Source organism: Chamaea fasciata, unplaced genomic scaffold (assembly GCF_029207755.1).
Source record: "Chamaea fasciata isolate MVZ Bird 193981 ecotype frontalis unplaced genomic scaffold, bChaFas1.0.hap1 SCAF_20, whole genome shotgun sequence".
In the NCBI taxonomy this organism is placed as follows: Eukaryota; Metazoa; Chordata; class Aves; order Passeriformes; family Sylviidae; genus Chamaea; species Chamaea fasciata.
Window position 1 is genome coordinate 4,521,859 of NW_027094105.1, and position 9,277 is coordinate 4,531,135.

General features: G+C 46.1%; 1 long non-coding RNA gene across 1 annotated transcript; it reads right to left on the reverse strand.

Annotated features, from left to right (window-relative positions):
* Positions 1–5,026: 5,026 nt before the first annotated feature.
* Positions 5,027–6,511, reverse strand: LOC136299694 (uncharacterized). Its single transcript, XR_010723553.1, has 3 exons — positions 6,431–6,511; positions 5,999–6,162; positions 5,027–5,624 (listed from the first exon to the last, which is right to left on the reverse strand). It is a non-coding gene; the product is annotated as an uncharacterized lncRNA (long non-coding RNA).
* Between the last annotated feature and the right edge of the window lie 2,766 nt (positions 6,512–9,277).

Genomic DNA, 9,277 nt, shown 5'->3' on the forward strand with positions numbered 1-9,277 from the left:
AGAAAAAGCTGCAACAAAAACCCCGTGCCCATGATGTCTCTTCTTTGCATCTGCTTTGCCTCGGTGCCACCTGCTCTCCTGGGGAGCCTCCCCGTCAGGCTGCTGCAGCCCCTGGCTTTGTGCTCCTGACAGCTTTGTCTTCTTCTTGCAGGGGCCAGCCCTCTCACACATCCGTGTCTTTTGATCTCAGCATTGTCACAACAGCCTTGTCAAAACAACCCCGTCACTGGGACTGGAGTGAGGAGCCCTTCACAGTGACAAAGCTCCTCTCACATCTTATCCAGGACACCCTTTTATTCCTCCTGTCTTTCTTCTCCTCTGTTTTTGCCAGAGTGATGAATGGGGACTTCACAGGGTGACTTTCCACAGGTGCACCGAGGGCCCTCGGGTATTAATGAGTCATAGCACAAATATTTCCTTATTTTCCCTAAATTTTGTCGCTGCAGTGCCTAACCACCTCTTGAGACCAAGGCATGACGGGGCGGTGTGAGACTAAAGGCAGAGGGAAACTATGAAGTTTTTGTTAAAAGTCAAGAAGGTTGTCTGTGAAACTAGAATGACAGGTTTTATTGGTCCTGGACCCAGAAATATTAAAAGAACTTAACTGAAGTTTCTACTAAAAGTATCCTATTTTGATGTAGCCAAAGTAATCAGGATGAGCTGAGGGTATAAACCTTCTTTCACAGGGCACACGTAGAGAAAATGTAAAAGAAGGGAGATGAGTAAAGAACTTTTAAGCTCAGTGGTCAGGCTTTGGGAAGGAAAGATTTTTTGATTTAACCTCTTATCTGCAGTTTTCCTCTTCCACTGAGACTCAAGAGAGATAGGAGAACTAATTTCTTCTCTGTTTCCATTATAAGGAGAACATTTTCCCAATGTAACCCCTGGAAAAGGTATCATCAATCACTGCTCTTTTAATCTGGGAGTTGTGACTTCCAAGAGTTTGATGAATAGGTCCAGAAGTTACTGTAGTTTGTGACCTTCCTTTCTGGACAGATGGAAGGAGAAATTCTGAATTTCTTATTCTTTATAAGTCTTTGACTTTGATTAGGAGTCACAATGTGGAAAAGATTTGGAAATACAACTTGGCTGGATATTGGCATGGAGGCAGGGAGGAGGAGGGTGTTTGGACGAAAACTGTAGCATTTGCCACCAAACTATTTTAAAAAAACAACTCCACAGGAGGATAAATTTTAGGTTTGTGTGTGTACTATTTGTCCTACAAAAATAAATCTCTAGGATCTATTTGTGGCTTAGAAGTATTCAACAGAAAAGTTTTAAAGCCTTGATTTGAACCAATATATATGGAACTTTATACAAAATTCAGGTTGCCATCTGCAATAATTAATATATCTTAATATAATAATGATCATCATTATAACTATAATAAAATTATATTATTTTAATATGATAATATATTTTCTTAACAGATAATAAAAAACAGTGAGTGAGGTAGGGAGACTCCTTGACTGCACAAATCCTGGAGAGCAAAGCCATTGAGGTGCTTTAGCACATCAGAACCAGCTGGAGCTGGAATGTCTGGATGTGACAGTGCTCTGGTCTGGTTGACGAGGCAATGACGGGACAAAGGTTGGATCCTGGAGGTCTTTTCCAACCCAAATAATTCTGTGACCCTTTCTGTAGCACTGCCAACACCTGGGACACAGAAGGTACAGCCAGGAGCACCAGCCTGGATGTTGTTGTTTTAACATCAATGGGTTTGAGAGCTGTGGCTGAACAGCTGCTTGATTTTATGGGTAACAGGAGGAATTAGGGAGGGTAAAAACTTCCAGCATCCCAGGCTTCAGACTTGGTGTCTTTGATGGCAGAAGATGCCTGAGCCCTGTGATGGCTGTGGAGTGGGAGTGGGATCCCTCTGTAATTCCTCAGGCTGGAATCAATCATTCCAGCTAAATCTTTGATCAGAACAGCTCCTGTCCCGCTTGGCTGGAGGTATAAAATCACCAGCCCTCCTGCTCCAACAACTGCAGGCATCCATAAATCAGCCTGGCAGACCATAAATTCATTTACCCAACAGAGACACGGTCAAAAGCAGCTCAATGGGGTTTTAAAGGCCTTTTGTGCAGTGCTGGAGATAAACAAGGGGTGGAGGAGGGGGAGGCAGGGAGAAAGTGGCATCTTTATCCTCTGCTGATGGAGGTGGTGCTGCTCTGAGGCAGGGGGGCCTTTCTTGGCTCCAGGGTGCTTTGGGAGTCTGGGGCTGGATCTCCCAAAGCTCTTCACAAGCCTCTCACTCACTGCTAAAGCAGAGACGGGGGCAGAGCAGGGACTTTGGGGTGTCTTGGCAAAAACCTTAAAATACCTGGAAGATTTCTGCTTGTCATGGCTGATACCAACTGTCCTGCCAGTGCCTGCTGATGCCCAGCAAAGGCAAAATAGGGAATAAACTCACAGCTGAGCCCTGGTCTGTCAGTTGGGGTGTCCTCAGTGAGGGAAGTCTCAAGCTGAGCAGCAGGGACTCTCCCTGGCCATGTCACATCTTTCCATCTGGATTTAGGCCATCAGACACCCAGACTCAAGTCTAAGCCCAGTCTATAAAAAGCCATGGGAAGAGCCTACCTGTAGCCATGCAAATCACAGCAAATGAAACCTTTCAGGTGCATCAGCATAAACCTGAGACACCGACTTTCCATGGTTGTTTCCCCTTCCCTGCCCTCTGATTTCACTTGGTTTGAGAAAGATAGATACATATATATTATATATATTTAAACAATATCACAGCAGCTGTGCCAGTTGCTCCTATAAAACATCTCTGCTGAAATAATGCAGTGGCTGAGAGATTGGGTGTAATATGGTTAAATGCTTTTACAATCCCCCATTAAAGTAAGTGGATGGAAATTCATAAAAAATTGATGGCATTTGAAAAGAGTTCATTCATGGAGCCATCCAGAACTCGGAGCAGGCCTGCAGCAGGCAGTGCTGAGACAGATGTTGATACCAGGAAGTTTCTCGAGCTTTGGAAGAGAGGACAGGCTTAGGTTAAATCACTCTGCTGAAAAGCAGAGTGTTCGAGATCAAACCCTGCGCCGCAGTTTGTTTTAATCCAGTTACTAAACCGAGCAGGGCTCTGCTTTCCTGCTGAGTATGGCAGAAATAACAATCCCAAGCTGGCAAGGATACTCCATTTTCTGCTGCTCCACGAGCCCGGGGGCACTAATGAGACCTTGGAGTGGGGAAAAGAGCTATGATTTAAATCTAAGTGATGAGAGAGGGGCTGGCTGCCTTTGAGGCAGCGCCGGGATGACCTGGTCCTCTCTCCAAAGGCGTCTGGCTGCACGGCTTCCTGTCTGTGGGGAAGGGAAGAGCAGAGCTGGCTGGCATCCCCCTGTCCCCCGGGTACTGAAATCAGCTGGCACTCCTCCAAAAGCTGGGAGGTTAAAAGGAAAAGTGGGGGGGGTGGGGGGGAAAGCGTCTCTCTGGAGTTGTTTTCCACCTGAGCAAATGTCTGGTTTCTCACGTGGAGGCTGTGCCTGCAGCCAGAGGCTGCTCCGTGCAGTGCCTGGGGAGAGGACAAAGGGCCTGGAAAACTGAAGGACTGTGAAAATCAATGCAGGATTAGAAGAGGTGGCTGTGAGAGGGACTAGGGTGGACTGTTTGTGCAGAATTAAGTCAGGATCTGGTGTTAATCCAGCATCTTCTGGTGTTAATCCAGTATCTTCAGTCTGAGAACAGCGTTGAACTCTTTGACTAAGGTCTGGACGAGGTTTTGGCAGAAGTAATCCAGAGCTGCAGAGGAATAATCACCTCGGGAAGTGATGGGAGGGAGGAAATCGGTGGGTGAGGAAGGTGAGGAAGAGTTGGGAATGGCCAGCGCAACGCCCTTGTGTGGCTGTGTCTGAGGTGTCACACCAGAAGGGATTTCTGTACATCACACAGAGAATAGTCCCAGACTCATCTCTGCCACTGGGCCTCGGAGCAATTCCTGTGGAGGGAAGCATGTAGGAGAAATTGGTAGCTGGGGATCCCAGGGACCATTATCTCAGGGTTGAATTCCTGCAGTAAATACCCCAGCTGTTTCCACAATGAGTTTGGGAAACATCCCAAGACAAAATGTTCTCTGTCCTCCTGTGCCAGTCTGTTTTCAGCAGTCATCATCCTGACACCTCCTGCAAGGGTTGGAAAGCTCCTGGCAGTTCCTGTTCATTAGAGATCCCCATTCCTGCTCACACCAGTTTTACCTCCGTGTCACTCAATTGACTGGAGAGCACAGGAGACGACGACCTGGGTTCCTATTTCTCATTTTGCAAGAGCAGCTAAATTAACCCCGGGGTCAAAGCCAAATGCCAGCCTCTGTGAACTCCTCCAGGATTCAGTGGCTGTGGAGCAGCACTGCTGCAAAAGGACCCAAGCTGGCTTTAAACTAGCAGTACCTTGCTCAGAGTGGGCAAATTTATTCCCCTTTTTTTTCCTTTTTCAGTTCTCATCGACCTCTAAACTGCTGTTATCTAACTCTATAAAGCTTGTTTCTCCTATACAGACCTGCACTACAGACATGCTCCCAGCTCAATGCTGTGCTTGGGCTGTAAACTGGGAATAATTTCACCCAGGATGAGTTTGCCCGTGTTGCATTGGAAAAGCAGTCTTTCACTTCCCGGCCTGCACTCAGCCATGGTGAAGCTATTCTGGTTACACAATTACTGTATCTCATCCCAGAAATTGCTGCACATCCGAATTGGATCTCTTACTGGTGAGTAAATTAGAGGAAAACAGAGCTTTGGGATCCATTAGGAGGAAAGTGTCAATCTAAGGTTATTTTTTGCTTAGGTTTGCTTTCAGTTTTCTCCACCTTGTTTTATCCTCCAGAATGGCAGCAGGTTGTGTATGTTTATTAAATGCACTAAATATTTCCTTATAAATATGTATCCATTTAGTTTGCTTTAATAAATATATACTTGCAAAGACATATTTATACATACATTTATAAATATTAGTATAAATACATATCTATTTATACAGTAGTGTACAAACTAAACACAGCTATTAAAGGAATTAAATGTAACTCAAAGCTTGCTATTTTCCAGCATATTGGCAGCTGATCTGTCTCTCTTCTCCTGGCTCTGAAATGTTATCCAGACTTGCCTGTTGTGTTGACCCTCATATGCTGCACTTCAGGGAGTTTCTCTCATGCTGTACAGCAGTGTTTCTGTCTGGGAAGCAGCAGGGAAGTTGGGTTTCTGATTTATTGCTGATGAGGAGCAATAAATTTCCTTTAAGGGAAGCACAAGGATGTAGATCATAGATGTGGGAACTCTGGATCAATGTTTTTTCCTTTTCCCTTACATAGGGTGTAAGTAGCTGCCGAACCACCCTCACCAGAGCAAGCAGGATGAATCATCTCTCAGTGTTATCTTCTTCATGTCTGTGCTGCTACAGAGAGAGACAAGCCAAAGAAACCCAAAGACTTCTTTTTTTTCCTAACCTTTACAGTGATTTTTTTTCTTTAGGCCCAGTAAATTCTTAGCAGATCTGACCTGTTCTCTGTAAGGAAACCACCCCTGTGGCTTCTGTAGCTGCTTCTTCCACTTCCCACGTGAAGGACAGCCTCACAATCCCTCTGTCATCTCCTCTTCAAAAAGGAAGATGAAGCAGCCCGTTCCCAGCAGCTGAAAGAGGTGCTCTAGTGAAAACCTCAGCCTGTGAACTCAGGAGGGATAGGAATCCCCTGCAGGCTTCCCCAAAAAGACACACTCCCCAAATGTCCTTGCTGTGCAAGAGCCAGCCCTCGGTGCCCCAGGCTGAGCAAAGCACTCTGCAATGATACATTAAATTCAGAGAATTCAGACTGTTTAATTCAGAGGTATTTCCCATTGCCTTTGTCTTTGGGATTACTAGACCACTGAGGGATTAGATGAGTGATAACAGAGTTAGCAGAGAAAACATCCCAGGAACTTTTCATTTAGAACAGCTGTGATCATGCTTTTTAGATCCTGAACATGTCCTGTCCAAGGATTTAAGAGCTCTTACCATTGCTCATTACCTGGTAAAGAAGATGTGCTGTGTCATAATCATCACAATCCTCTTGCTTGGCTCAAATCACCTATTAAAACCATTCCTGAGCCTGGAATTAGAACCTGCAGCACAGACTCCTCTTGCTCCCTGTCACCTGTATCTTCTGATCCATAGCCCATGTTCTCTGCTTGCCTGCAATAAATCAGGCACACTCAGGGAAATTTGCCCTGGCACTGAAAAAATCTGCACAGGGACACGTGGTGACCTGGCACATGTCACCAGGGCAGGTTTACTTGGCCAGGATGGGTCGTTCTGCCCTCTAAGGTTAATGGATGCTGCCTTTGAGGGCCAATATACACCCAGAAAATGCAGAATAACCTCTCTTTTTTCCTCCTTCCCCTCCTTTTCTCACTTGCAGATGCTGGCTGCACAGCTGGTTATACAGATAGGTCTTTCTAACCCTTTCATGCCTGTTCAGTGAGTCCAGGTAGGTTCATAAATATGGTAATGGTTCCCAAAGCATGTCTGGACTGGAAATAAGAGATAACTGCAGAAACAGCTCCACTGCAGGAGGGACTAAATCCACACTCCAGGTCAAATTAACAACCTCCCACTCCCCCCATTAGCATGAGGAAAGCTCTTGTGCTCACCTGTTTGCTGATTGCAGCCATGAAGCTGTAAGGAAGCAGCCCTTGTTTAGCTTATTATCAGAAAGCCCAAGCTCGAGAGAGAACACATTGATTTATACAATGGAGGTTCCTGCCTGGTACTTCAATGCAGTTGTCCTGCTGAGAAAATTACAGATAAACTCTTCATTTATTGTCCCTTTAAGGGAGAGCGGAAGAAAAGGAGAAAGGGAGAAAAATAAGCCCCAAACTCAACAACTTCCAAGTGTTCATGAAAAGGTTGCTTTTTACCAATCTGTTTCCAAAGGCTGGTTCCCTGGAGATGGAATCCTGGGGTCCCCCCATCAAGGGCAGGACACGAGGAGCACTTGTTATGGTCTCCAGCATGACAGTGACCTGGTGTCACGTCAGGTCACTGGGACACCATCCCATGGGCTTCTGGTGGCAAAGATCTGCCCAAAACCACATCCAGGGATTTCCAGGGCTCTCTGGAAAAATCACCACCATTCCTACATCAGAGGATAACCAATAGTGTGTAGTGTGTGATGATTCAGTCAAAGGGGGAAGTAAAGAGAATCACTGGGTATTCTGGAACAGGTTACAGCAGTTTAGATGAGGGAGGAGTAAAAACAAAAATCAGTGAGGGAGAGCCAAGAGGCTCAAAAGAGGACGGAGATGGATCTCAGCTTCCCAGCCATGCCTTCAACAAGTGTTTGAGATCCAACCTTGCCTTAAAGAATTAATATTGCCCCAAGCCCAGAAGTAAAAATAAAGCTGTACATCCAAGGAGTCTTCTCTGGGCACGCTCTGCTCCTGGGCTGTGCTGGGATTTGGGCAAGACTGACAAGAAAAACTGGAGAAAGGAGTCACTGATTCCCTTGTAGCTTCCGGAAGCACTGAAGCTTGTTGAGCAGTGATGGATTTAGAGGGTGAGGGATGCCACACTGTGAGGGAAGAGGTGTTCAAACATTCCAGTGGAACAAAAATCCAGTTTCCAGGAGCTGTATTCAGCATCGTGGTGAGAGCCCCATTTAAAATGAATGGTTGTCATGGGTTAACCAGTAGGTTCAAGATGAAGTCACCTCTCTCTCACATGACACTCAAATGTATTTTCAGTCTGCCTCTTCCTTGTTCTCTCTAATCTGGCCAGGCCCCTTCCTTTCTCAAACACACTTTGTTTCTTTCCCATTTTAAGAGAAGCTGAGCTCTTCAAGTGCCATGCTGAAGGTCCTTTGCTGTGTTTTAATATTCTTTATACAATAAGGTGACAACAATATGTATGTGGACCCTGTTCTGACAACAGAGCAAAATCTTCTGCATCTGTGCACCTGCCCAAAAATTCAGAGCTGCGCTCCTGGCTGGTCCAGGGACCTGGGGATTCCAGCTATTCGGAAGACTTTTCATCTTTCCAAATTTGCATATCCTGGCATGATGCCTTCCAGGAATTTTAATTCTGTTGCTGTGGCAAAGGCACACAAGCAATGTTCTCAGATCCTCCCTACAAGTGTATTTATCAAGGGGTGAAAAAAAAAATAGATGGAAGAAATATAGCAGAAATTGAAAGAACTCATCATTTCCTGAGATTTTCCTTGGTAATACAGATGTACAGTACAAACCTTCTGAAGCTTTTAGATTTATTTCCTAAGGTTGCAAAAAGTAGCTGGAAGCCCTACTCCATTCAATATTGCTCTAACCTCCCCTTCGGTTTTGACAGTGATGGATTTTACCTTCTGCACTTAAAAAATCTTGCCCCAGACATGTTCTCCCTGAACAGCCAAGAGGAAAATCAGCCTTTCTGTCCCCACTTCTTGCTTTGGGGGTCCCCAGCCCAGCCACTGCTCCCCACCCTCATGCAGCTCTGGCCTGAGAAGGAGCAGGAAAGACTCAAAAAGAGACAATGAAGAAAATATTTAGACATAGGTGGTCCATGAGGAAGCTTGTGCCAGGTGTATGAATCAAAACCATGGCCCCAAGGCTCAGGGAGCATTTGGAGAATGATCTCAGGCATGGGGTGGGATGCTTGAGGCTGTGCAGGGCCAGGAGCTGGGATTTGACGACCCTTGTGGGTCATTCCCAGCTCAGGCTATTCCATGAAAATTGGAAGAGCCATGGATACTGCACTGCTTCGTCCAAGCTGCTTCCACAGGAGCAAAGAGGGAATTGCCACAAAGGCTGGGCAGGGCAGCCCTGGCTGGCACAGCTGCCATCCCCTCCAGGTGAGCTGGGCACCCCCAGCTCTGCCGGAACTCAGCTTTTCTCTGCATTTCCCCCTCTGAGGGGGATTTTTATCCTGATTCAGCTTCTTTCCACCTCGCCCCCTGCTGCAGCTGTTTGCTTAAAGCTGCATCTGAAGGGAAAGCATCGATTACTGACTCACCTTACCTCCTGCAGCCCCTCTGGCCCTATACCTGCCCCAGCCCTCCAGCTGTGCCAGATGTTAATTAGGTGAGAGCAGGGCCGTGCCCCGGGGCATTAGGAAGGACATTATCACTGTCTTTTAACTCCATCCGTATTGCTCTTGATACATCTGTTCCCCTCTCTCACTTTTTTCCCTGTGCTCCTTCCTTTGACACCATAATTCTAGGGCTCCACCGGATCAGTTTTTAGAAGGTTTTTCTTCTCCTCTGCAGATCCTTATTGCTTTGTCACAGCCTGTTTTACTTCAGAAAGGTTTCTCCCAC